General features: G+C 38.1%; 2 long non-coding RNA genes across 13 annotated transcripts in view; one reads left to right on the top strand and one right to left on the bottom strand.

The window, feature by feature from the left end:
* The first annotated feature begins 355 nt into the window (after positions 1–355).
* Positions 356–27,725, top strand: part of LOC119707976 — an 85,914-nt gene continuing 58,544 nt past the window's right edge. For all 9 annotated transcript variants that reach the window (XR_005258923.1, XR_005258922.1, XR_005258934.1 and 6 more), the window contains exon 1: positions 356–478. This is a non-coding gene — a long non-coding RNA (uncharacterized LOC119707976). The remainder of the gene's footprint in view (positions 479–27,725) is intronic.
* The window catches only part of LOC119707994, a 49,882-nt gene continuing 22,628 nt past the window's right edge, over positions 472–27,725 (bottom strand). For 2 of the 4 annotated variants that reach the window (XR_005258936.1, XR_005258935.1), the window contains one exon: positions 25,211–25,556. This is a non-coding gene — a long non-coding RNA (uncharacterized LOC119707994). Of the gene's footprint in view, positions 25,557–27,725 lie in introns of all 4 variants that reach the window. The other 2 variants (XR_005258937.1, XR_005258938.1) reach the window with 2 other exon arrangements.

Below are 27,725 nucleotides of genomic sequence, written 5' to 3' on the forward strand. Positions count from 1 at the left end.
GGCGGCGGCGGGTGGGGGAGAGCGCTGAAGTCGCTTGTACTCGGCGGGCTTGCACGTCGTCCCCCCCCCCCCCCCCCCCCCCCCGCCCCGCCCCTCCACCCCGATATCTTCCCCCACCACCCCTCGGCGAGGAGTAAGTGCCACCGCTCCGCCTTCTCCTTTTCGCAATGTTGACGCAATCTATAAATAGTGGAACAAAAGGACCAACTTCCTCGCAGCTTTGCTGAAACTGCACAAAAAAAGGCAACCGGGGGGGGACACACACGCGGTTATTTTTTGATTTTATTTTTCTCTGGTTAAAAGGCGAATCCTCCTCCTCCCTTCCTCCCTCTCTCTCCTTCCCCCCCTCCGCCCCCCCCTCTACTGGAAGACCTTTTTTATTTTCTCTTGCTGCCTCCTGTGCTGGCAACGTCCTGCGAGTGTCTATTTTGCTTTTGCACCGAGAGAAGAGCTTCCTCCCTCGCCCTCTCTTCTAACAGTAAGTGCCATTTGCCTACTGCTTTTTCGGGGACTGGGGGGGGGGGGGCGCCTGCTCGCCTACCTGCCTGCTGCCCCAGAGAGCGGGCAGCAGGGACCGGGAGCTCCGGGGAAGCGGGGTGAGCCTTCGAGGCGGTGAGGGGACAGCGCCGCGGAGCGAGCGGGGATGCTCGCAGGGGGGACGGGGCGAGGGGGATCCGTGGATTTGGCCGGGGGGCCGACCGGTGAAATAAGGTGATCGAGAGAGGGGACGGCTGCTGCCGCCCGCCGAACAAAAGCTGACGCTGATATTAAACGGGCTTTTGTTAGGGGGAAGTGAGTGTGCGTGCGTGCGTGTGTGTGTGCGGGGGGGACACCCCGCCCGCAGCAAGTTGCCGTGCGGCGGAGGGCACCTCCGACTTGTTTACCGCTCGGCGCGGCGCTCGCTGGCGTGTTTACCCTGCACACACGGCGCGGGGCTCCCCTCCTCCCCCAGCCCCATCCCTCTTCCGTGCCCCGGGGAGGGGAGGGATGAGCGGAGAGGGGTTTAAAGCGGCGTTGGGGGGTGGGGGGGGCGCGCCGTCAGGAGATGCTGATACGATCACGCGTAAAACAACCACCCCCCTCCGGTTTGCAAGTCGGATCGGTGCAAGCGCAGGCAGTCACTGGCCGGAGGGAGAATTACATCATCCCCTGCTCCAGTGATGCTACCTTTCGTGCCGCTACCATGCGCGCAGGGAAACAACCGGGGGCGCGCCTCACGCCCCCCCGGCCGGCTCGGTGCCACCCTGGGGGCGGCGGGGGGGAGCCGGGGGGCGGGGAGGCGCGCCCCCGCGTCACTCACACACACGCACACGCCCGCCCGAGTGTTTACAGCGCTCACACAGGCGTATTGTGACGTCGCCTGAGTGACAGACTGCCGCGCCAACGGGGGGGGGGCGCGGCACCCGAGGCCGCGGCAGAGCACGGGCGCCCCGCCCGCCCCGGCCCCCCGCGGCACCGGGGGCTGCAGGGCCCCGCCGAGCCCGGGGCTGCACGCATCTGAACTTAAACCCGACTCACACTCTCGGCTTACGCGATGCCGATCGGTTTGATTTCGTGACGTTCTGTGACGTTCTAAGCGCTCGCTGTAGCAGGGATGGCTCGGGAGACAGGCGAGGTGTATTTGCTAGCGCGGGGTGTCTGCGAAGTGACACCGCTCCCTCCGGCAGCGAGCGGGAACGCGGGGCCCGCCTCTTACCGGGGAACACGGTCCTGATGGGACTTTGGGACCGGGACGCCGTCAGCTGTCATATCGATGGATTTGGACACTCCATTGTCCAAAATGGACAATAATTTTTTTTAAAGGAATATAGGCTTCAGTACCGAGGACAAAATCTAAATATCACACCTCTTATGCTTTCCCTAGTGTTACAAGTGTAATGTTACAGGGTTAGAAACTTGTTGCAATATGCTATTGAGCTGGGGAAAAGAGTCTGTGGGGTTTACTCAGCCTGTGAAAATGTTGAAGCAGTACTTACCCACTGCAAAGTCAATAAAACCGTATCGCACTAAAACCAACAAAAAGTGCTTTACAAATTGATATTTGTCAATAATTGTCTGCCAGAATGCAGCAGTGTAAAAATTACTACCAAAACACCAGCATCTACTTCGTGCAAAATTCAAGTAACCACGAAGTCTTGTTTAATAGTACGCACAGTTTTTAATGTGTTAATGGTTTGGGGTTCTTCAAAGCATATTACTTTTTGAAGTCTGGGTGTTTCTATTTGCGCAGAAAATAGACTGAGAAGCTTTGAGCTCCTACTGTTACAAAAGTTAAAAGGAAACAAAGTTGAGCTGCTAAGTCGGCAGTCTGGAATGAGTCAATAGTATCTCCTTTGTCCTGCTAGCTTTCTCTGCTGTGGTGTATCTTTGCTCTATTTCCTCTGCAAAAGCAAATGAGCATTTCTACCCTCAGTATATTTAATAGACTTAGTAGAACTCCTGCCTTCTAAATATTCTAAACTGCCAGTAATATTCCAATGTGTTTGCCTTTCCCAGCTGAATGCAACAGTTGTGCTACTGTCACTGACAGTATGCTCACTTCTTTAACCACAGAGACACTTCCACATTTTCCATTATCTATAATTAATAGAGCAAATTATTCTTGCTTTGTTGTAGTAAGCCTTCATAAGGGAAAAATATGCCTTTTTAAAGTACTCCGTTATCTCTTGAGTTGTTTGTTGGTTTTGGTTTGTTTTGTTTCTAAGGAAAAAAAAAAGATCGGGCTGGAGACATGAAGGAGATGTAAATAACTCCCCTCTTCATTTACTTGGGGATTCCCTGGGAGTCTCAGAGGGCAAGGAGGTAACATAGCTGGCTTTTACAACAGGATGACAGGTCCTGACACAGGGTCAGAGAATCTATGCTTGGCTAGCCCTGTGCTCCAGTTTTGTTTAGCTGGTAGCTAGTCCCTTGAGGGATCAATGTCAACTTAAGCATGCTAACTTCTACAAGCAATGGGCTGGCCAGTGACTGAGAGCTGTGACTGGCTCCTCCAGGACTCCCTACTTCTGCTGCACTTGGAGTTCGAGTGCTGCTGCCAGGCTGCTTCTGTGGCTCTGCAGCTAGTCACAGAGAGAATTAAAGTGGCAATAGTACAAAACAAGCCCCAACACTGCCTGTTCTCTGAAAACAGTAGGTGCCTAGATGCATTAGGTGGATTGGGTAGGGACATGACTTCATGACTGAGGCACAGGAACTGGAGCCAACTCACATCATCATGAGCTAAACCCACTTTCCCCTTCAATTCTGGCCTTGAATTGGTATTAGTTGTTCCACAGATCTGTCACACTCCCAGAGAGAATAAACAAATGTCAATTCAATATCCCACACATAAAGGTACTAGATATCAACCTACTTTCTCTTTTAAGATATGTATATCTTAAGTTTATCGATTAGGGAACAAGGTATATGTGTGCATGTGTTTATGCACACACACATACACACCTCCTCACACTGGTTTAACTTTCTGGTTTAACTTTCAAAACCCAGTGGAGATTAGAGTTGGGTTACTAGAGTTCAAAGAAGAGTGAATTTGTATTAAGTCACTGGGGTTGAAACCTGTACATGTACAGTATGTAGTTTTTATTCAGTTTTATGTTATAGTATGAAGGATTTTTAAGTCTGCAAGATCAAGATAATTTTTTGTGTTTATAAAAATAAGGCTTGTTTGTTATTAACTTATCTAACTCTGCTTTTCTTTTGATACTTGAAGTACATAAATGAGTAATTTAGCACATTATTAGCTGAATGACACTTCCTTTCCTTTTTTCACACTTGAAAAAGATTATCAGTCAACTATTGCTCTATTACTGTTATGTGTGACCAGTCTGTCTGTACCATTTGATGTCTGATACTTTTAAATTTCTTCTTTTGGTAGTCTTATTCTGTACCTAGGATCCCAGGGTTTTATTGTCTGTTTGTTTGGTTTTTAATGCTCTATAATTCCTAATGATAACAAGCAGTTTTCTCTGATAACCATGAAGGCCTATGCGATGGATTTCTACAGCTTTCATTTAAAACTCTAGACACATTTCCATCTTTTCATTTGTAAAGGGTGTTACTAACTAACATTTGGAAATTTGACTGATTCCAACAGCACAGTCTTCCTGGTTCTGCAAGCAGGCAGTTCCAGTGTTTCAGCTTTTGCACAGTAGCACTTTAACAAGCAGCAGCCATGCATAACTAACAAGACTGCAAGTCCAGTTACTGCTTTTTAGAAGCCTTTACCCAGCTCTTATGTTATCCAAAATGTCCATTTTATGTTGTTGCAGCCATATGACAGTACTACTAACAGTAGGAAAGTGTAGTGGTTATTTACAATGGATAAGATACAGGGGGAGAAAAAGAAGTTTTAAAAAATGGAGCCTGAGGTGCAGGAAGAAAGAAGAATAGATCCAGCTATCCTTTTATAGTAACTGGGGTTTTGTGGAAAGTGGTTAAGAAAGGAAGACTCTTGCTTCCTTCCAGCAGTTGGCCAATGATGGCATGATGCTTCTAACTGAAGGCTGACAGCATTCTTGGGTAAACCCTTATGCAGGTTTCATATCTAGTATTTAGTATTGCTCAGCTTCTTCTCTTGAACCTGCTTTTAGATTCTGGGTCTTACCCTCTAAGTATATTGATGGATGTCTAATAGAACAGTTTTCAAATTTGGCATTAATGCTTCATAAAAAATAACACATTCTTGTGAATATTTTAAAGTGCTGTTGTAGTTTTCATTAGTGTTTTTTTACCTGTACAGTTAGCATTGTGAATACAACATATGTACAGATGATACTAGCTAGGCAGGGCATCACTTCAAAACGTGTACATAATGTGTACACAAGATAACACCTAGCACAGACTCCAAAAAGTTCTTAGCATGGACTACAGGTATAAATGAGTACTTTGATGAGTGGAAACTAGGAATTCAGTAGTAGCTCACCAGATGAGAAATTTGCCTTTAGACTCCAGAAAGAAGTAAAAAATAAATATGTTGAAAACTAGTCAACACTAGCTAGAAAAACAGGTTATCAGGACCACTGTACTTTTTAAGGACTCTTAGGATCCTAGTTTCTGTCTGAATGTGTTATTTGCATGAACATAATTTTTCATAAAACATTGAAATTCACAAAGATTCCACTGTACGACCCTGTACTGATTGGCTGTCACAACTACTGACTAAAAATTAATTTTGGTAATCTTTCTAAGTTAAATCTATAAACTTCTGTATCTGGATAACTTTTAAAACCTTATACACAAGTGAAACACTCAACAAAACAATTTCCTGACTTACACATTGTACGTCCCTGTTTTTAAAGATTTGGTTAGTAATTTAAATTACTTAGTCAATTTTACTTTTATTAGTTAGATAGAGAAAAATTAGATGGCCACTTTTGTTTTGAAGTGTATTTCATCTCAGTTTTATTACACTAAGGAGAGCGATAAACACTGCAGGCTAAGTAGGAGTTCCACATTGGTGCAATCACTTTGGTTTCATAACTCCTACAGATTTTTATCCTTTACAAGCAATGATTTACATACCATTGAAGGAAAATGAAAATGAGGGGGAATCTCATTATGACACTGCAAAGTGTTCTTAGTTTCTCCTAAGACGGACTAGACTAAACCTGGCCTATGTCACAAGAAATGTGAAAGGTGAGAGCAAAGGGTCCTTTCTCATAATAGTCGTGCACAATTAATGCTCTCTTCACTCAATAAAGAAAACCAGACCCAAAATGAGGAGGAGGATATGGACTCCTATTCCTTCACCTTCACTCCCCACCCCCATCCTTTGAGCTGTAAAGAAAGGATCAGGTTGCACTATTTTAAAAGCTAGTGCAGTACGCACACTTCCTTACTACATTAGCAAGCACTGGGAGAAAATATCTGTCAGAGCTCCCTGCAGGAGTTCCTACTGCTTCATAACGTCCTTGACTCAGGATTGTGACTTCTCCACAGAGCTGAGTCTTCAATAAAGTGATGAAAACTTCTCTCATAGACATACCATATTTTAGGGACATATACAAATATCAGTATTATTGAAATAACTTACCTTCGACACATGGCTTTGAAAGCTTCATGCTTGATGCAAATCACAAAAATCAAACTATCACAATAGCTCAGCACTACAGGCAAAGTAGACCTGTGAATAAATTAAAAGAGAAGTTAAGCAACTTACTATAATTTTCTGAATATGGTTAAATAAACAGGATTGATTAACACATTAAAAAATAGAATTGCTCTGTCTTTTATCCTACTGTCTGAGCACAGGTTTCTGGTTGCTGTTCCTACAGACACTTCAAGTTAGATCACACTGCTGATGTTAAATCTATATCTATGCGGAAGATGGATGGTGCTTTGGCCAACGTTTGGAATGGGAGTCTAAACAAGGACCATAATCCTGTCCTTGAGTCAGACTTTCACCAATAGCTTTTCCATTCTAAGACAGGGACAGTTAAAACTGTCCTACATCTCACTGAATCTAAGAGATAAAATAATGCTTACAGGATGCACCAGTGCTATGCATACCAGGGTTAATAAAGTAAAAAAAAAAAATCAAAGATCTGAAATAAGTGTTCAGCAACATTTTTTTATCTGTACATTTGTCTTTTTCAAAATATAAAACGCCCAGTTTCAAAGGCAAGGTACCTAGTTAGCAATGCCGAACAGATGTCTAGAGACTAACCCAACTCTGAAGGTCTCTCTTAAGGGGAGTTCCCATGCCATATCATACCTCCACATAAAAAAAGAAACCCAAAATTACAGTGATTGAAATTCTCACCAGTCTTCTACTCTCTTCACATTAGAAGTGAAGACCTGACGAGAAAAGGGCTCTAAAAGCCTCATGTGTCACCCAGGAATCCTTCTGCAGGAAGTGTGGAAGGAAGCCATAAGCCACCTCCTGCTGGAATAGGGCAAGTTTTGCACTGGGAGAAGGAGTCTGCACAAAGCACTGTATAAATGCTGGGCTGAGCCAGTGGCACTCAGGGGCTAGAAGAGCTGGATCAATCTGTCAAATGGCCTAACAGTGAGAAGGAATAAATCCTAAATTAGTCTTGCCTCAGCCACTGTTACCTGAGCTCTGAGAGCTTTAAAGGAACAAAATCTCATTCCAGGCTTAAAAGAAGCTTGAGCTCTACAGATAAAAAGCTGTATATTACATCTAGGTACTACAATTGTAGTTGCAAGCAATACACAATTTCAACAGCACTGGGAGATATTTCATTTGAAATCAAGAAGGAAAATAATGACAGGTTGTGTCATATGACAACAAATTTACAAGTAATAGCAAAACTGTCCTTTCCTTATGCATAAGAGTCATCACTATAGAGGGAGAGCCCACTGGAGATATGAAAGAAGCACATGAAAATGGAAGGAAAGATAAGAAGTTTAATGGAAGAAGCTGATCTGGATGACTGAAGTCTTCATCAAATAAGAAATCAGTCTCCTATTTACTTTCTGATGCTGTGTAAATGAGTGAATCAAAGCCCACACATTCTCTTGCAAATCATGTCACAAGCATTCTACGTCTCTATGCCCCTGAGGTCATGAGTGACCATGTACTGACCCCTGGCAGACTCCTGCTGCCTTTCTTTAATACACCTCCCTAACCACTTGAGATCCTATGAGTTCTATACATTGCATGCTTCCTACCCTTCCTTTCTTTTATTTTAGCATCTATGCCCCACAAAAATTTCCTATGATCTTGCGTGTTTCTCTACAACCTTTCTTGTACTTGTGAAGTTCCTCAATACTTAAGCAGACATGTTAAGGTGTAAGGAAAAACATAAGAAGATAAGATTATTTCAGGGAGAGACTCAGCAAGTTTTCAGAAAAAGGAATACTGTATTTCAAATAAAGTAAGATTGTTTTCAACTGGAAGAGGCTCACATTTATATTACCAGTGAAACTTCTGCCGAAAGGGGAGGAAACAGTAACTGTAGACAGTAGTTCAAAAGGAAGTTCTGTTACAGTACAGACCAAAAAAACACCTTCTTCTTACCAAGTATAAAATATGTAATTAATGCTGAAGTTCTGCATATGCCTTATATACTGAGCCGTGAGTGTAGATTGCTCTCTAATGTGTCCCACAGCCTTAATGCTGAAACCTATACAGGGAATTAATTATGACAATAGCATTCACCAAACACAAAACTGAGATATTCTTTCATTGAAACTCCTCCAGCTCTAACAAAGACAGCATTCAAAAAAAAAAAAACCAAAACCAAAACCAAAACAAAACAAAAAAAAACCCAAACCAAAAAACAAACAAACCACAAAACAAAAGAAAATGAAAAAACAAAAGAAAACAAAGAAAAACCAACCCAGCATTCGAAAGACCACTGTGGATGCTGGACATACTGGACATAGACTCAAGAATTAAAGACAGACGTCCTCTAGCTAAAAGGAGTAACTTCAAGTTTAAGACTTTCAAGTTTCAGACCTCTAGTTTGAACTTATCTATGTTCTCACACATCAGTAGCTTCAGTGGAGTTAGAAATATCCAGTACGTGTAATGAAAACAATCTCTATCAGTAGATACAGCACGAACATGATAACGTATGTTTCCCAAGCCTAGAGCAATTGTCAAGCAATTACTGTTTGTCAAGACAACACACTTGATAGTCAGGGTCATCTAACCCCAGGTCATCTCCTTCTACCTTACAGTGGGACAGCTCTCAGTAACTCAGCTGCCCAGCTTTCTTTAATTTGCTCTGAAGCCAAGCTGCAGAAGCAGGTTTCCCCGCAGCACGCAGCCAGGGAGCCGAGGGAGCCGCGGTGACAAGGGCTCAGCTCCCGCACCGCCATGGCTCAAACAGGCAACAGATGCTGGGGTTTTGTTCCCAGGGAAGGAGGGCCCGCACGGGTCAGAGGCGACTCCTGACAACTGATTATTAACCAGGCCTTTCTAAAGCACTGGCAAGGCCCATATTGTGTTTGTTTAGGACCCAGAACTACAAGTGCATGTTATCGTCAGACTGGGTGAATTGGTTGGTGTCTCTGAGTTCAATTACCAGTTCTAGCTACCTTTTAAAACAGAAAAGAGAATAGCCTTGTCTTGCGCAGTCTATTTTGGTCCAGTTTTATATTTCCCTTTTTTCCCCTTTCATTTTAAAGACCCTTATTCAATTAAATATATCCTCTTTATATAGTATTATTCTTCTTGCTATCTAGAATGTGATTTGATGCCTGCACAATTTTTTTTAAATCATTTATATAAGGGACTTCTTATTCTTAATTTTTACAACTTATGATAGAAAATGTAATGGTTTCTCTTTACCATGACTTTGTCTTCCAATTATAATTTATAAAAGTGTGTAGGGAAAATGGAATTAAATTTAAATGTAGCAAAAGAGCCCTTAACTTTTTCTCAGTTAAATTAAATAGTCATAACTGTACACAACATGTAAGAACAAAAAACTTATCAGAATGCACTGTATTGAAAACTGATTTATTCAACAAGGATGAATCACTGCTAGTTGGGCAACTTAGGCTGTTGTTTCTGGCTAGCACGACCTTCAAGACTGTACAAGTAGTACATCTCATCCTCTTTCAGATTTCATTCATGGACCTAATGAAAAAAAATGAATTACCTGCTTTTTCGTCTCCCAGTAGATTTTTCAATTTTGAACATATTAGTCATTAATATAAAGTAGATGAGTACATTACAAGAGAAAAGGAAAAGCTATCAGAAGCTGGTTCCACATTCTGCAGGTTATAATTCCAAATGCTCTGTCAGTGACGTCCACCCCTTCGGTGGTTTGACTTTATCTAAAATTCTGGCATAAAAAAAGGTGTGGCATGGTATTTTTACTTTGTTATTTTAAAATACTATAGTAAATTTACCCTTAATACTGGCTGCCCTAATTTCATAATTAGTTTTAAATGGTCTTATTTGAAAAATAAACTTTTAATTTAAAGAAAGCATACACAGATAACTCATTAAACACATATTAATCATTCCAGGAGACCACACAAGTAACAGAAAACGTGATTTCCCTCCTTTCTCTTATAGCCATTTAGACTATAAAATGTTCAAACCAGCATGGGTCCCTACTGTGCCTGCTCGTGCACATACAAAGTTAAAGAGACAGAGCCCTGGCACAGAGGTTTGCCTCCATCTCCTCAATACCTGAGGCATTAGAAGTAAGAGGCCAAACAGGATAGGCTTTTTCTTTAATGCATGGCTGTTCAGGTGCAGATGTACCAGCAGCAGGAGGGAAAGGGTGAAAGGATGCTATGAAGAGCTCTAGATCCTTCCCTGTTCCTCCACCCATTCTTCTCCTCCTCAAGCTATGGCTGCATCTATGCCTATCTACTGAAAACTGAACAGACTTCGGGCTAACCAGGGAACTGAACATAAGAATTCACCATCTTAATCTCTGCTAAAAATAGAGACTTATCATTAACCTTCCTTGTCCTTGCAAAGTGACTTAGAAGGATAAATCTACTGTTAGGACAATTTCCCAAGTTTAAAGGGAAAGGAAAGTTATTCCTGAGAATTTCCTATAGTTGTGATCCTGGCTTGCTGGATTTTGGAATATGACTTACAGACTTGGTATCACAGATCTGTGGATTCTATCTACTCACGTAAGATGGATGAGAATGAAATTCCTCCTCCTCCCAAATTACTGTGATGGAATAAACACTATCCCATGGATTTTCTTTTATTTTTCTTGCTCTTTTCATTGCCAGGTTCAAAGATCTCCTCTCTGTAATAAAAAGACTCTGAAAGCCACTAAAAGGATCAAGAAAAGTCACTACCCAGAATTACAACAGTAGCAACAAGTCTCTAGAGAGAGAATGTTGGATAAAGTTTGATTTAAGGAAAGGCAAGATTAGGTAAGAAAAAAAGGAGCAGGAGAAGCATTTCATTAACATGTTAAAAATCTTTGAAATACTACAAATTGGGAAGTTGAGGGTGCAGAAAATGGAATAAGAATGACTAAGGTTGACTCTACTTGATTGAATTCAAAGAAGGGATAGTCCTGAAAGTATTTTGTTTCATTTTTGCAAAGATTGGGAGTAGGTCACGATTCATAAACAAACTTTGTTTTAAGAATACTAGAGAGGTCAAACTGGTTCAGGCTGGGCATACACTTGGCCCATTTACCCATGTCCGACAGCTGACAAAAGCCAATTCTTATCCAAATATTCCCTCAGTGAACAGCAGGACCAGGACAAGCATATATGATAATGCCCATATATTCCAGCATCCAAATTTGTTTTAGCTTGGAAGGTTTCCTGAACCTGATGTGGTTTGTCCAGTTAGTGACCTTCACTAGATCTCTCTTCCAGGTCCTTATGCAGTCTTTCCTTAGATTGTTGTGAACTTCATTAATTTGTACTGTCTTTAGTAAAAAAATATTGCAAGTATAATACCCATGAGCATTTAAAGTAATATAATTTATTGTATTATTTATTTTGAACGACCTACTGCTGTCCTCTGATGCACTCGTATTTTTTATTGATAGAGAAGGTGAAAAGTTGATCCCTGTCCATCCTTTTTGTTTGTGACTTTAAAACATTTATAGCTGTTTTCAAAACGCAAATTTTGCTGTTTGTTAGAGGGGTGCTGTAGTTACAGTGTCTGAAGAAGACTGCATTGCCCCAGGGCTGGATCTCTATCTCTTCTTAGCTCTGCCAATCAACCACCAGCCTGCCTGCTATCTGTGGCAGATGCTGAAGCTGCTATTGCAAAGAAGTCCTTCCAAGATCCTGGGGAACTGGAAGCCTAGATGAGCACATTCTGAGAGAGCCATTCTTTTCCACTGTTGGGGAAGATGCATTAGAGGAAAAGATGCAGTCATGCATATTGTGCTCTTAAAACCCTGCTGGTCTTTCTGCAAGCAGAATCTAAAAGAATAGTGGGGAGTGGAAATAAAGGGAAGAAAATTTGCCACTGCACAGAAATCAGCCCTATTCCAAGAAAATTACTTGCTAATAATTAAAGCTCAAGGAATCAATGTAAATTTTATCTAAAATTGGAAGAAGAAAACTGAAGCTAAAGTAGCTCAAGCCTCCTCTAAAGGAGGACATTGTTTCTAGAGTAGACCTTAAGTGGGCACAGTTAACATCATAATGAAAACCACAGAAGCTTGTGAGAGTTTCCTATTATTTCAGTAGGAGATTCTTAACTCAGCAGTATTCTCCCATTTTCCCTGCCATGTGTTTTACAAGACACAAAAATATTTCTCAGGCAGAGGGAAAAGCACGGTTTCTATTAGTAAAAAATTATACAGACAGGTAAGACAGGTCTCCATAGGGAGGTAAAAATATAAACAAAAGCCTTTCCTAAATCTTACTACAAGTTAAGGTATATTGTATCACTGTACAGAAGAAGTTAAGCAGCTATTACCGAAAAATGCACTTTTAGAGAAATTATATAAACTCCACTTAGTGTTAAAATTATTTAACAGTACTGTACTCTTGAAGTAGAAGAGGCTAAGGGAGACTGACCATGCCAGGATACTCAAACAGAAAGTCTTTTCATTCAGGTTTGTGAGTAACTCTAGTTAAAGTGACTCTCTTTGACACAAAATGATCTGCACTGTTGCAAAATAGTTTCTGTCAGCAGATTTCACTTAGGCAACGCCCTGTCTATCAGCTATAATCACACCGGGTTTGGCTGCAGGATCTGATTGTTATTTCGGAAGGGGATGTCTGGCTAAACAGGTAAAGAAAATGTACTGAAAGTTTCACAAGACACAAAGAAAGATTTTAAAAAAAGGCACACAAAGCCCATGTTATAAACAGCTAAACAAAACATTTTGTCAGGAGATCTCAGCATCCCTCTAGTTAGAACAGGACACCTATTTTTGTCTGTTATGAGCAAGCACACATTTCAAAGTCCCCATTTGAAAAATGTGACTCTGGAAGACAGGTCAGTGCCATTGACTCCCTGCTATGATGGCTAGATATGCTGAAGGTTAGAAAGGCGCAAGGCTCTGAACGTTTTCAGCACTAATCCCAAATGTTTCCTCGTTCTGACTGGTTTAACTTAGAGCTGTATGTCACATAAAAGCTCCTGAGGATGGTCTTGCCCCTCACTGGCTTGTTGACAAAAACATATGATTAATTATCATGTTGACTCTTGGCACTTGTTTGGGAAGTCCCTGAAAAACCACCCCAAATTTATTTATTGTTTAAGGCAGAGAGTACTGACTGAAATATTTATATGGAGAGCAGGCATCTCCTGAACATCACAAAGATTTTGAATGTGAGCAAATCCCTGTCTCTGAATAGATCTATCTGTCCCCCAGACCCTTGGTACTTCAAGATAAGAAAGCCACACTGTAATGAGTATAATTCATTCAAAGTTTAATGAGGAGAGGACTCCTTTGTGTACTCCAGACACCTGATGCAGCAAGTACCAGGTCATTGCAAGGCTGTGCTTTCAGAATGTAGCTCAAGTACAAAATGTTTTGGGAGAGACTATAAATGCTGAGAGGTTTTTACTGATCTTGAAAGATGACCTAGAGGCTGATTTAATTGACCTGTTGCTGTCTACAATCTCTCCTCTGGGAAGTAAAAAGTTCTTGATAATATGATGTCTAACAGTAAAACCATAACAAAATGATTTAAATTGATGTTTCTGTAAGTCTGAGAATTGTTCATGATATAGTTTTAGACTTGTGTGAACTGAATCAATGATCTGTTGTGGTACTACACCTCAATGCTTTATCTTCTGAAGCAGGCTATGGTGATAGCTACTTTTTTCTGGGAGGAGGCAGGGTGATCACCAAGTCATCAGAAAATTCCTTTTTGGTTCACAACAAAGACTCAAGGGTAGCATTCTGTAATGTAATCCAGAATTCCTATGAGGAATCTCTTTCCTGCTTTTCTCTGCTGCATGGATCCCTGTGTAAAAATAGACATCTTGCAGGCTGGCAGTTCAAAATCCCTGAGGATTAGTGATTGGTTAGGAGATTATGGATACTACTCCAATCTGAATTTGAAATAGCAAGTGAAATTGCTGAGGCATTGATAGTTGACACTGAACTGCTAGCCCCCTCACCCTTCCTGTAGAGACAGAAGGTTCTGTCACTGATTTGGAATGGTACATTTGCTTCTGCAATCAGTCATAGAAGGCACCCTGTTTCTAGTGTTTGTTGTTTCTAATAAGCTGGACAGCTCGTTAGAGAATGAGAGAGGAAAGCCACGAGGCCAACAAGTCACTCAGCGCTATGTATGACACCGTGCTGAAATACAAAGACAATCACTACTATTGGGGCTATAAATACATGAGGCACTTAACACAAAGCCAGCCACTATCAAGGTCCCTGCAGAGAGTATGCAAGTAATAAAATGAGTCTTTTCAGGACCTGAACTTTAAAATACATGAACCAAAGACATGTCATATTACTGAGGAGTATTTTATCCCTTCTACATGCATGGGCAGCAGCTTGTACTGAGATTCCTGTTCCTCTTGCCTCCGTCAGACTTCCCTGCCAATACAAGTGGATCCTGCTAATGGATATATCCCAGAAGAACAGAATCCCAGCTTTTAGGACACTGAACAAGAGGCAATGTCTTTAATCATAACTATACCTTTACCTGTAGAATTTAGAAATAAATTAATCTCTGTTTAAGGGAAATCTTCTCCCCTCCCTCCCTCCCTTCCCTGCTCTCTGTTTCATCTCAGAAAGAGGAAATGTTACAATGGGATATGTTGCTCCCAGAAGAATCACGTTAGGGGAAATGTTAAACACCAGTAACCTATGACTCCATTATCCATATACAAAGAGGTATATCTAGTATGTTAACTCAAACTGTATTTTGCTAATGGTCATTAGGGGACTTAATTTATTGTATGAAATTAATTATACTATTACAACTAAAGTTAAGTAAATCACTCAGTACACGTACTGCATGATTTCCATCTCTGTGGTATCATAGAAATAATTAAATCATCCATGTTTGTATTCACATGGCTATTTAATGCCTTGAGGTCAGTGGACATGAAGATGCTTCAAGTATTTGCTGATATCATTTAATGGACCTTTTTGTTCAAATAACTTGTCCTTGCACTCATGGGGCACAAGGACACCAGCAATGAAACACTTCTACACAACCACTCAAAGAAGCATCCAAGAGCATCCCAGAAAATGTATTCATATTCTTTATAAAAGCTGGGCAATTAAAGTACCTGTCTGTACTTAGTCAACTTAGATGGAAAACTGGGTTATATAAATTAACACACAGAGAAACTGAATTAATGAAGTAATTATATCTTTATGCTGTTGCTGTACCTCACACGACTAGTCTGAAGAGCCCAAAACTGCATAGAAATGCAATTTCTAGTTCTTCAAATAAATATTTTTCTTAATTCTGATATTTTCTTATTCATTTCTCAAAACTGGCCAGAAAAACCCTTAACACTCCTAAATATTAGCAGTTTCCAACCTATATCTTTCTCATGTGCAGTTTCTACTACTTCATTCAGTCCAACTGCAGTTATGCTAAAAAAGTGGATTACATTACATAATTAAATCTGCTAAAATAGAATAACTCATAATAACTGCACACCATGTTCTACAATTCTACTCCAATCATATATTCTTCTGCAAACTTAAATCAATATTATATCATACCAGTTTCCTTGCATGTGGCTTTTTACCTCACTTAATCAAACAATGTATATTTTTATTTCCTAACCACCCTTTAATTATTCTGGCTTTGGATGTCCATATTTAATCTGTAAGTAATATTTTCAAAATTATTAAATGATAATTTCATTAGCACCTTTCAAAATGGGGGTTATATCCATCTATATATTATTAACTGTATGTTTCTGAGTATCATGTTACTCAAGATAGATACATTCATCTTGCTGGGAATTGATTTCTGTAGTAGTTGCGCTGGACCTCGTGCAGGAAAACTAAATTTCTCCTCCTATTAAATCCCCTCTGGTTACATAAATACTTTCTTTAGTCAGCATTTCTTTTAAGTGTTCAATAAAATACTACATGGGAAAGCTTAAAAAATAAAGTTTGCATTTGCAACTTCAAACTGTAAAAGCGAATGTTCCATTACAAAAATTCTTAAATTAATATACATGTTGAGAAGCAAGTTCTTACAAGTAAAACCAGACAACTGTAGGTTTCAATTGAAAGTAAAAGAAGCTTTAGCATTTTTTCTCAATTTGTTTAACTGATTAAGGCATCTTGCAATTTAAAACCATTATTCTCTCTTCAGGAAACACCTTGGATCAGAAATTACATTTCTGACTTACATGAGAAGTCAAGTCACACAACTTTCAGAGGCCTCTCAAAAGCAGTATTCACTTCTATCCAGGAATTATATTTTCCTATCCTTGTAAAAAATGTAACTTAAGCATTCTAAAGTTATTTGCTAGACATGTTCCTCTAAAAACTTCTCTGGCCTACTCTGTTTTCCTTCTACATAAACTGCATTAATATAAAGATGCAGTGTTATGTGAGTCATATTTTTGAATAATTCTATGCAAGCTGACAACAATCTTTCTTCAAAATGGGCTTGTCTCATAAAGGTTTTAAGACTTTGGTGATCTCTTTCTAAGTTAATTCTCAAATAGCATAGATGCCTCCTACTTCTGAAAGAAAGAACCAAAAAACCGACTAACAAACCATAAACTAAAGCCAGGTAAATCTAAATGGCTCAGGTGCAGTATTAAACAAAAAAGTTGTACTGGAACCCCTTGGTTCCTTATCAAGAGAACAAGATAAAATGAGCCACAAAAGTGAAGGGGTGCTATTTTTCTTTTTTCCTCTCTGAGGTCTTAGCTAGCTGAGTGAAAGCTATTTGATGAGTACAATACTCATATTTTTAATACAGCTGCATCTAATAATTGAAACTTTTCTAACACAATTTGAGGGAAGAAGGTAGAATAAAATGTCCATTTGCAAATGTTCACAGCCTTTCCTGTTGCAGAACCAATATAAGAAAAACCACTGGAAGATGAACACTTTAATTTGAAGACTTTAATTACTGTTTGATACAAACACATAAGTCCTCAAGTATCTAACAGAGTACAACAGAGTAATAATTATTAATACTTTTCTCATCATCCTTCAAGTTGAATTTCTAAGAGAGAACAGACATGAACAGTCAGTATTCTGAATAGACTGAATTCTGACAGTATTCTGAATAGTCAAATTATCTTTACTCCTTCAATATTCTTGTTCTTATGTTACATATTTTATGCTCTAACAAAAGCATATACATGGATTATTCCTATTTTAATCAAGGCTATGAATGTTGGTAACATGAACCATACATTTTCTTTAATACTGTTTTTGAGTACAGGAAAATAAAATAACTTGAGGTTTGGAGCAGAAATACAAGTGATTCTTTTTAATATCACTAACTAATTTCACTTTAGGGTTCCATTATCACAGCATAGATACTAGGTTTCATTTTTATTACTAACAGACTTTATTTGTCACTGTAAAAATAGCCTGTTAACCACAGAAAGTAAAATTCACCATCAAAGTTCTGGTTTTGTTTAGGAATCAGACTTTTTCAGATATTCTGTCAAGTAGCAAACCCTAGTTATCTATATGTGTCTTAAAAGAAACTACATCTGTTTTGAATTCAGAATATTTCCCTGTAGTACCTACAAAGCTATACATACCTGAAGAGCGTGTGCTAGAGAGAGTTAGAATTCAAGAAAAAAGGGCATTGGCAATGTTGAAATTAGCTTCCTGACCAGAAAACCAAGCAGTGCAAGCAGAATGATAGCACTGCTTGCATGAACAGGTAGCATGCTTTATCCTTACTGATGATCTGTAAATAGAATTTATACATAAATAAACTTTAAATTTAAATAAGTGAAAATTACAATACACAAGGGCATGCAAAATTCAAGAATACATCTATGAGAAGAAAAAGAAGTCTGCATTTATGATGATTGATCATGTGTTCAGACGATACAATTTTATCTCCACATTCCAAATTTATTTTTCAAGTTGCAACTCAGTATTCTGGGTTATCTATTGTGTGGAGCCAACAATAATGGAAGAAAATAGATGTAAGAGCATTATTATGACAGAAACATTTTGTCTAATCTGTTCTAAATTGTCAATGAGGAAGATGCTGCAGTATCACCAGATAACTTCGTTCCAGTCTTTAACTGTCCTTGTACTTAAAAAGGCCTTTCCAAATATGTAGCCTGTTCTCCAAATATGTAGCCTGTTCTTTTTGGCTGTAAATTAAGATATTTCTTTCTTGTCCTTCTGCAAATGGGTACAAAAGACCATTGGTGACCATCTTCTTCACAATAATCTTCAGATATCCTACTATTTTCCCCAGTCTTCTCTTCTCTAGACTAAACAAATACAACTTTTTTGAAATATGCCTTATAAATCTTGCTTTCCAAAAACATTTTCACTCATGTGTTCTCCTATGGATTCCCCTTCACCTGAAAATTAAATTAATTTTTCTTTTGTAGACTTTATTTTAACACAGAGATCAAATAATTTTATTCACTGATTTTTATTCTGGCAATTTTGCATGCATATTCTTTGATTTTGCTTCATCTGTAAAACTAGGTAGTATCCATACTACTCGAAATTTTATGGAACTGTAGAGCAGTAGGCCCCACAGACCCTTGAAACAAAATGCACTTCTACATCTCTTGAATAACTCTTTTTGGAAATCAGTAGAGACAGTTTTCTTTGCATACAAAGTAAGTAACTTTTCCTTTTTTTTTTCCTCCTTTACTTCAAAAAACTGGACACACCAAGGATTTTGTCTAAACTGGACACACCAAGGATTTTGTCTATCTTCTTAGTTTTACATTCAACAGCTGAAACAAAAATTTTAATATTCTTAATAAATAAGCGGACAGATGGATGGACGGACAGACAGGCATAAATCAAGTTTGTCTTTGAGAATCAAGCATAATAGAAGGGAGATTTGACTCTCAGCCCATATCTCTATTGTCTCAAAATAGGTAATGTCTGCTGAAACACAGTTAGAAGGATGTTGGTAGTTGAAGCATACTAGGAATCTCTTTTTGATGATTACTCAACTAGTTTGTGGTAAAAATATATCATATTTTGCATTATTTTCAATGAGTTTTGGGTGAATGAAGAAGAAATATTGTGGACCAAGAAAAGTAAAATAGAGGATTTAAGATAATAACATCAATTCTACAGCAACGATCTGTATTCACATTTACTCCCAAATGCCTGCTATTAGAGATCCCAGTCTCTTTATATTTTTTCTAACCACAGATGATTTATTCCAGGAATCTTCAAATTATTTCCTCAGAAAGAAGGTGGCAGGGGTAGGGGGGAGGCAAGGGGAGGGGGAGAAGAAGCGATAAACTAAAGAGTAGTTTATGACATTTAGCCCAGATTTTCCATTTCTTTGCTCTACTTCACTTGCGCAGACTGTGCAACTATACCATAATCACATGTGAAAGTTCTTCTCAGAAGTGGTTTCTACAGTTTGGGTTGGCTTTTTATTATTCATATAGTTTATTCATAGAGTACTTTCATAATGAATTTCAGAAATGCAGTAGTTGTTCTTTGTAATCTAGTTAATCTATCAATGGGCAAAATCTCCCTAAGTGTGCTCTTAACAGGCTAAATGAGTAAAGAGGCTGAAGGACTCCTCACAGCACTACACTCCTGCTCAGAGCCACCCAGTCTCAATCTCTAGAAAAGCCTCCACCCTTCAGCCAAACTTCTGAATGCAGTTATCTCCTCCTTCCCATACTTCCAGCAGCTCCTGAAAACTATGTCCCCCCACTTCCTCAGGAAACATAGACAGGCAATCCTTCAACAAGTGATTATTTAAGGAGGAGTGATGGGCACCGAATACAATCACAATGAACAGAGAAGTCTGTGAAGACTTATTTAGCAGACTTGTTCTATCTGCTGTAAGATTTTTCAGAATCTCTTTTTGCAGAAGCCTTCAAGCAACTCTTTACCTCAAAACAGGAACTACCAGTTCTGGCAGTTAAGACATTAGGTTTAGCATATATAATGTACTCCAGAGAGAAGTGGATAACTTCAAATATTTTGTTTGGCTGTTTCATGTAATTTTCTAAAACTATACTTAAGGGCATCACAGTATTGTAATTTTATATAATTCACCTGTGTTTTCAAAATACAAGGTCATTATAAGCAAGAAATTTCATTATATGCAACTAGGTATGTAATATGTGTGACAGATTTGCTTTCTGTTATTCTCTATCTATATGCAACTAATTCCAGTTTCTTATATTATTCATTGATATTCTCTTCCTTCTTTTAATGTAGTTTCTAGTATTGGCAAAAACATAATCCTACTGATGTAAAGCAAGCCAAATGTACAGATTCGTACATTCATACTACAAAAGGGATTTTTCATAATTCAGTTCCCTACTGTGTTGCACATCCGGTCGATGGCAATATGGTAAAGCCAGATCAGCCGGTTTGCTCCTCCAGAAAAGCTGCCTGCATTTCTTCAGAACAGCTTCTCCAAAGGCTAAATCTACAGGAAAATTTATGCTGAATTGTTGTTATGATGGTCTATTTTCTTACCAGTGTTCCATTAAGAATAATTTCATATTAAAAACTGTTTGGAAATCCTCCCTACTCCTCATCTTACATCTCAAACTCTCGGCTATTTTCCTTTGATCTATAACATCCTAAAATTTTGCCCCATTTCTTTCATTTATGTATTTTGTGACCTCAGCACACACCAGAGTAGCTGACTGCTTTCAGAATATGTATTTGTTTTTATTTGAGCAGTTTATTTCCTCTCTTTACCTCTAAGTGACTTAAAAGACAATACTCAACTGAATGCTAATTGATCATGGTCCAGCATTGTCTGATGTGCCACATTTTCCTTTCCTTTTTTATTTTCTGTCTTCAGACTTAAGCACTTAATCCCAGGTCACAAAGTAGTCTATAAAAGTAATTGCATTTTCCCTTTTTATGCAGTTTTTCCTGCACATAGTTTTCTACAACCTGTAAAATTAGAAATTACTGTGGAAATAACTAGTGACCTCACAGGTCAAAAGGTCACCTGGAACCTAATGGTAATTATATCACATACTGAACACCTGTCCAATACAGAGATTGCACTCATTCCAAGACATTACTGCATATAATTTTTTTGAAAAATGTATAAATATTCAGTAGACCTCTTATCCCATCTTGTCCGTGATGAGGTGACTCTTTTATATTGAAACATGCCCACTTCAGCATCAGCTCCTTCTCAAAAGTCTCAAAATAAAACACCACAAGCACATTTCAGGCTTTTATCCTACAAGGTAGATGGGGCCCAAACTGTATTTTAATAGTGAAGGAAATCTATTTACCCAAATGGCCCTATGCTGAGTTCTTTATTGTAACCTTTCTTATCTTGAAAAGAACATTCAGTCATTTAACTGGCTTTCAAGTTTCCATGTTAAAATACTTCCTCATCAGATAAGTACTGTTTTCCCTTCTGTTGTCCACTGACTTTCTTAAATTGCCAATTTTTCAGATTTTTCGGATTTCTTGTCAAGAAGTAGTAGTCTGTAAGACTACTGGTTTTCATGCCATTGTATTTTTCATTTAGAACAAGCCAGTACAGTTGTAATTATTGTCAACTGGACGTAGTTCCTAAGGTTACATCTGTGTTACTGAGCTGAAGAGGGCTCAGGCACATACTTGAGTTCTATCATGTGATAATCCACACCCTTTACCTGTTAGCCTGCTCTTTGGTATGCTTTTGGCTGAGGCCAGCAAGCACTCAGGTAAAATACTGAGGATTTTTGGATTTGAGGAATAGCATGGGTTAGGGAATCTCCTAATAGGCAGTACAAATGAGGCTACCCTGGCTCAGGAGAGCTGGTGGGTTAGCCAGGCAAACGTGAGCTGTAGTTTGCTACTGGCTCTTGACTGGGCTGTGGTGCATTTTCTGTTCTATGTGACGTAAGAAATTAAATGCAGCCAAAAACAGGTAGAGAGATACCTTCATATGATGCTAGTCTCAAACCTGCACAGAGGACTGAGCTGTGGGTATGGGTGAAGGACAGGCCAGCGTTAGGCTGACTGTGACTTCCCCAGAGCAGGCAAATTCTCAGTCTCTGATAGGAATGGATTTTGGCTACCTTGTGCTACCTCCAGTGAGCAGAACAAGGGTACAGAATCTGGAACCCTTCATATTTTCAGACACTTTTCTATATTTTCAATTAACATCATTGATCATTGTTCACTGTTTCTTCAACTATCTTTTCAAATAAATTATCCAATTCATAGGCAGTGGTCTTAAGACTTCCTTTTATTCAGTATTACTCTGTGAGGAAAAAAAAAAACTGCTCAAGAAACTTGAAAAAAACTGCTTTCTTGTATTCTTTTAAGATTTTCACATACTTTCAGAATATATTACCAAAATTATACTAATTAAGTGGATAATTAGGCTTTCTTAGATAGTATCACATGATCTGAGCTCTTTCTGTTCTTTCTTTGCGTGATGGCAAGTTTAAAGTTCTCTTTTCCAGTTCCATTTCCTTTTCTCCAACTTTATACTTCACTAAACATTTTTTACAGTGGAATCTCTCTTATTCTATTGCAATGATACTCTGAACCAGCTTTTTGCTGTTATTCTTCAAAATCATTCTCTCAGTCTTTCTGCCAGTGATTATCACAGTACATTTATGCTTTTTCTGGTCTTTTTATTAAACTAGAAGTATTGTACAGTCATAAAGTCTTAATGTTAGGTCTGATATCTCCTTTTTTCCTGATCACTATCAGATCCAGTACTGGAGTAACTCTCGTTACTTCTTCCAGTTGTTTTAAGTACCATACAAAAGTCCTGTGACCTATTTCGAAGTACCTCTTGCACGGAACTCAAATTTCTCTTTTACAGCTTTTCATACATTTCCATATGGATAGCAATATATGTATGTATAACATGAATAGAATACATCTGTATATATATACATATATGATAATCATGGAGACCCTCGTGAGCCTAGAGAAAGTCAAATGAATCAAACCTTCAATACAATCTTCATGGATTTTGCTTCTTCCTTTTTCATTTGTGAAATGATTTCTGTGTCTGCCAGCCATGTGATCTGCAGAATCTGCAAGCAGGGTGATTGTTTTATAGATTATGTTTCCCTCACCTTATATTCTTTATGTAGCTACATGTAGTTATATTGTATTTATGTCTCAGCCAGGCCTGTTTCTAATGTAGTCAAAGAAAGATTCTTGGAATTTGTAGTGGCTTTGCATCTCTCAAGACCACCTGTACCTAAGCTATATTTATGAACAGAAAGATCTATTTTTTCATTATTATTTCCCACAGGACTTTATAGATTATGTTTTCACGTCTTAATGTAGCAATTCACTCAACTTTATTCTCCGCTGGCAAACATTTCCCAGTTGTTACACTTACTCATTTGCTGAAATATCTTTCCTGTTTTGTTAGTATTTTCAGCTATGCTTTCCTTACTGTTCCTAACAGATTTAAAAATAAAGACATTTAACCGATTTTATAATTTAAAAATTGCAAATCAAAAATACACAAAATTGAGTGTAAAAATAATCTTATAATCAAACTGCAAGTCTGAATTTTACATTAGTAGTATTATCAAAAAAGCAGTAGTTTTGTGACTTAAGCTACACCAATACAGTACTCTCAAAACTAGTTTTCTAAAACTGTGCTAAGTCAGGTGTACTTCCTTCTAACAATAATATGCCATTGTTAGATCTGTGTTATTTTTCATGATGAGCAAGGCCTTTGTCCATAGAAACTCTGCTGTGAAATAAATATGAGTATTAAGTCACAGATTATTTCGGGATCTGTATTGCCTTATATTGTTAATAGAAAGGACAAATCTTCAGCAAAGCAGTAGTGACTTATATGTATGCTGTCAATTTGCATCATTTGAGGGTATACTGCAGAAAGCCCCATCAAGTTTTACATGGGTTTTAATATTCTTTTGCTTTCTATGGATAATTTTAATATAGTTTTTTTTTATAAACTTTGTTGCAGTCAATGCAACTTAATTTTAGCAAAAATTTACTGCTCATTGGTGTAATTACTTTAGAGATTCTGAATTTCCTCTGCTTTGTAATCATTGTAATATCATCCTCATGCTCAGTACACACATCTGGCAAAGGTGTTTTGTTAAGGGCCTCCAAATTATGCAAAGTCCTGCAGGTACCTACACTAGTTAAAAACTTCTGGCCACCATAAATGACTCTCACTCACACCTCCAATAATTTTTTAGTATATTGCTATTATTAGTGCCATTATTTTTGCCTATATTTTACACATAAAAAGTAAAAGTTCTGAACATACTGCTTATGTTTCATCATGACATTCGTTTTACTGCAATCCAAATAATTTAGATTATCTAAAGAACATTTAGTATACCTAATAAAATATGTACGTATCTATCCCATAAAAACCATTAACTATTATTCAGTATTTATGCTACAGCAGAACATGATTTTCAAAAATTCTCCTGATTTTATGTATGTATACCTTTTAGTTGTCTTTTTCAAAAAATTCTATCTCCTTATATTGCTATCAGTACAAAGCACTCGCTCCAATAGCATTTTTCTTTATATGCAAACAAAACTGAAAATGTTTGCCATACCATTTATGAACACAGCATGGTTTCATTCATGCTCTTTTTAAGTTAACATTCCTGTATTGAAGAAGTACCATAAGTCTTTATTTTTACAGGAATATTTATCTCTGTCTATAGTTACTATTCCATTGATGTTGGAAGCAAGGTACTTTGATCCTCTGAAGGCATATGTATCATAAAAAAAGCTAAAACACTGTCATGAATTGTTAAGTTTCTTCTCTGCTTAACTGGAAGTCCTAAAATAGCAGATCCATCCAGCATTTAAAAGTAAATATATTCTTGGGTACATATGTTCATGCTCAAGGCAATATTCCAGGCAAATGGATGCAAACATATGAGAAAAAAGGGATCAGTATTGGACCAAAAGAGTTAGGAGAGACCAAGGTAGAAAGGAACCACAAACTTAGGTTAATAAAAGGAACAAAAAAAAAAAAAAGGGGAGAAGACAGAACTCAAGAGGAGAGATCTTTAACAGGTATAACAAGAAAATATTACTAGAGGGAGAAAGAAAATAAGTTGACCTTTTAATAATTACTGAACAGAAAAAGAAATTTCACCTTTTAATAAGCTGGACTGTACCAGTACACAACTTTGTAAGTCTACCCCACATTTTGCAAGTGAGCCATGTGGGACTCAGTTGTTAAAATAAAGACTAATGCTGTATTTTATTAAATTTTTATGTCTTTAATATGGATTTTATACTCTTCACATTTAATTTTACATTTCTACAAACATCTTTAAGTTACAAGTACATTGGGAAACCAACACATTTTATATGAAGGCAGAAGAACAATATTTTTTGACTACTCAAACCATAAAAAAATTCATGAGTGCCATAGTCTTCTTTTTCTATGTCTTCATTACAATACTATCAGTCAAGAAAATACTGGTATCAGCATCAAAGGAAGGGCCAGCAATCTTCCACATCACAAGTTAGGACAATACTTTCAACATGGAAAGTAGGATTGTCAGAGAGGTAGCAAGTGAAAAGCTTCAGAAAGGATGGCAGCTGTAAAGAGTCAGAAAAAAAAAAGAAAAAAAAAACAGGGAAAGATAAGATAACAAGATTGAAAAGGACAGGAAAAAACAATACACAGGAAATGGCAACAGCAACAATTGTGTTTATTCACATTAGAAACAGTACAAGAACACTGACAGAAAAGGTGAGGAATAAGGCAGCCAGTCTTAGAGTGGTCTAACAACAAGATCTACTGTGGTATGACATGCTCACTTATTTCTCAATGAAGATGATAGGCCAGTCACTTAACTTTTAGTTTGGACTAGTCAGTTCAGAGCAGGATTCCTGTGAAGTCAGCAAACTAAAATGGGCACCTCCAGAGGGCGATTCATCCCATCCTAAGATCTGAATCTTAAACTCTGAATCACATATTTGAAATGTAATTAATTTTGTGAAGTTCACTAGGTATTTATGAAGCTAGCATTTTATCTTCAAGATAAATATTTATAGATAACAACATCTGGATTAAAATAATAAGTGATTCAGCATATTTTCAACTGCCTTTAATCTGAACAAAGAAAATTTACTAATGACTTTCATCTGCACAGAAAGTGTAATAGCTTTGTGCTGCAAAATATTTTTTACTACTGAACAGTACTTGTGTGAACTACACTGAGCACAAAAATGAAGTCTGACCCAAATAAAAGGAAGTTTGCTTTTCTGTTAGAACTAATTATATGCTAATTATAGGCTTTAAGTTTATCTGCTGTAAATAAAAATTTAAGCTTAATATCACTGGGATTCTCTATTCCAAAATTTAAGACACAATTAATTAAATATCACATTTAACTGATACTTAAAATAGCACGGCTGATATTTCAGTAATTTGTTACTAAATACAGTAAATACTGCTGTGAAAAAAATGCTAAAATCCAATGTCATGGTCATGGAGACATATTATAATGGTTATTTTAAACTAACTATAATTAAATAAGAGTCATGGGTGAAGGGCTGGTTTTAAAGTTGGTGTACAGCCCAGTCTGTACAGGAAACTTCAGTGTGGAACTGGTCTGTGGAAACAACCTCTTTATACCACCTTCACCAGCTTGCCAGCCCAGATGCAAAGCCAAGACTGTGTGCTTACAGAACAGCAGGACCAAAGCATAAATAATCAGAGAAGGGGATGGGAAAGTGAGCTTTCCTCCTGGGCAGTGATCTGGGGGCTGGAAGACACCAAAGGGACAGCTCACTGTTGGCACTTCCTTGTTAATATGGAAAGTCTGAGAGACGTAGTCCTGGGACTGGAGTGGTCTTCCACTAATAACTATTTCAGAATGCAGTCATCTTGATACTGCCTATTACTTGAGGACAACACAGACTTGCCAGTTACAATGCAATTAAAAAGACATCTTTAAAATCTAAATATACTTGAAATGGGATTTTGCACTGAACAATTTACATGACCTAAATCATTCTAGAATCATGCAACATTAAATAATGTAACATCAATACAAAACATAACAGCAAGGGCTTAACCATAAAACAGACCCAAAAGTCTCCTCTTTAAAACATCTAAAAATTTTATCTGCATTTAATTTAATTTTCTTTTTAGAATTAAGAGTACAGTAATGTTAGTTTTTCTGTATTCATATCTTTACTGGGTGCCCTTAAAAACTGCTGCCCAGTGACACAGACATGGCATAGGAATGGGAACCCTATCACACAGCAATTTATAGCATAGTTCTTATGCTGACCTATCTCTATCAGCAGAAATTAATACACTACATTCCAAAAAGTAGATGTTACCATTCCAAAATTAATTGTGAACTGGCACCATAAGGCCTCTCCCTGCCCCACCCATTTTCACTCTCTGTCCCCTTTTAGAGGGGATGTTATTCTGTCATACACCAGCACAGGGCTCAGTTACACTGAAGTGTTGCTCAGGTGAACAGTTAAAATGTTTTATGTGTACCACTGAGGAAATATACAAAAATGGGACATCCTTATCTTTGTAGATAAATGGGGTTTTTGCATGGTAATTAATGAAGACCTGTCACCATATGAATATGTTAATTGCTTAGTTTAAAAAGTATGAGATTTCCTTAAACAAATACTCTTGCTATAATACTATATATACTTATGGGAATCTTGCAGAAACTAAGAACATCCATGAACAAATTACTGAATTAAACTTTTTTTTTTTGCAATTTCCTAATTTAT

The sequence above is a fragment of the Motacilla alba genome, chromosome 1, assembly GCF_015832195.1.
Source record: "Motacilla alba alba isolate MOTALB_02 chromosome 1, Motacilla_alba_V1.0_pri, whole genome shotgun sequence".
Taxonomy (NCBI): Eukaryota; Metazoa; Chordata; class Aves; order Passeriformes; family Motacillidae; genus Motacilla; species Motacilla alba.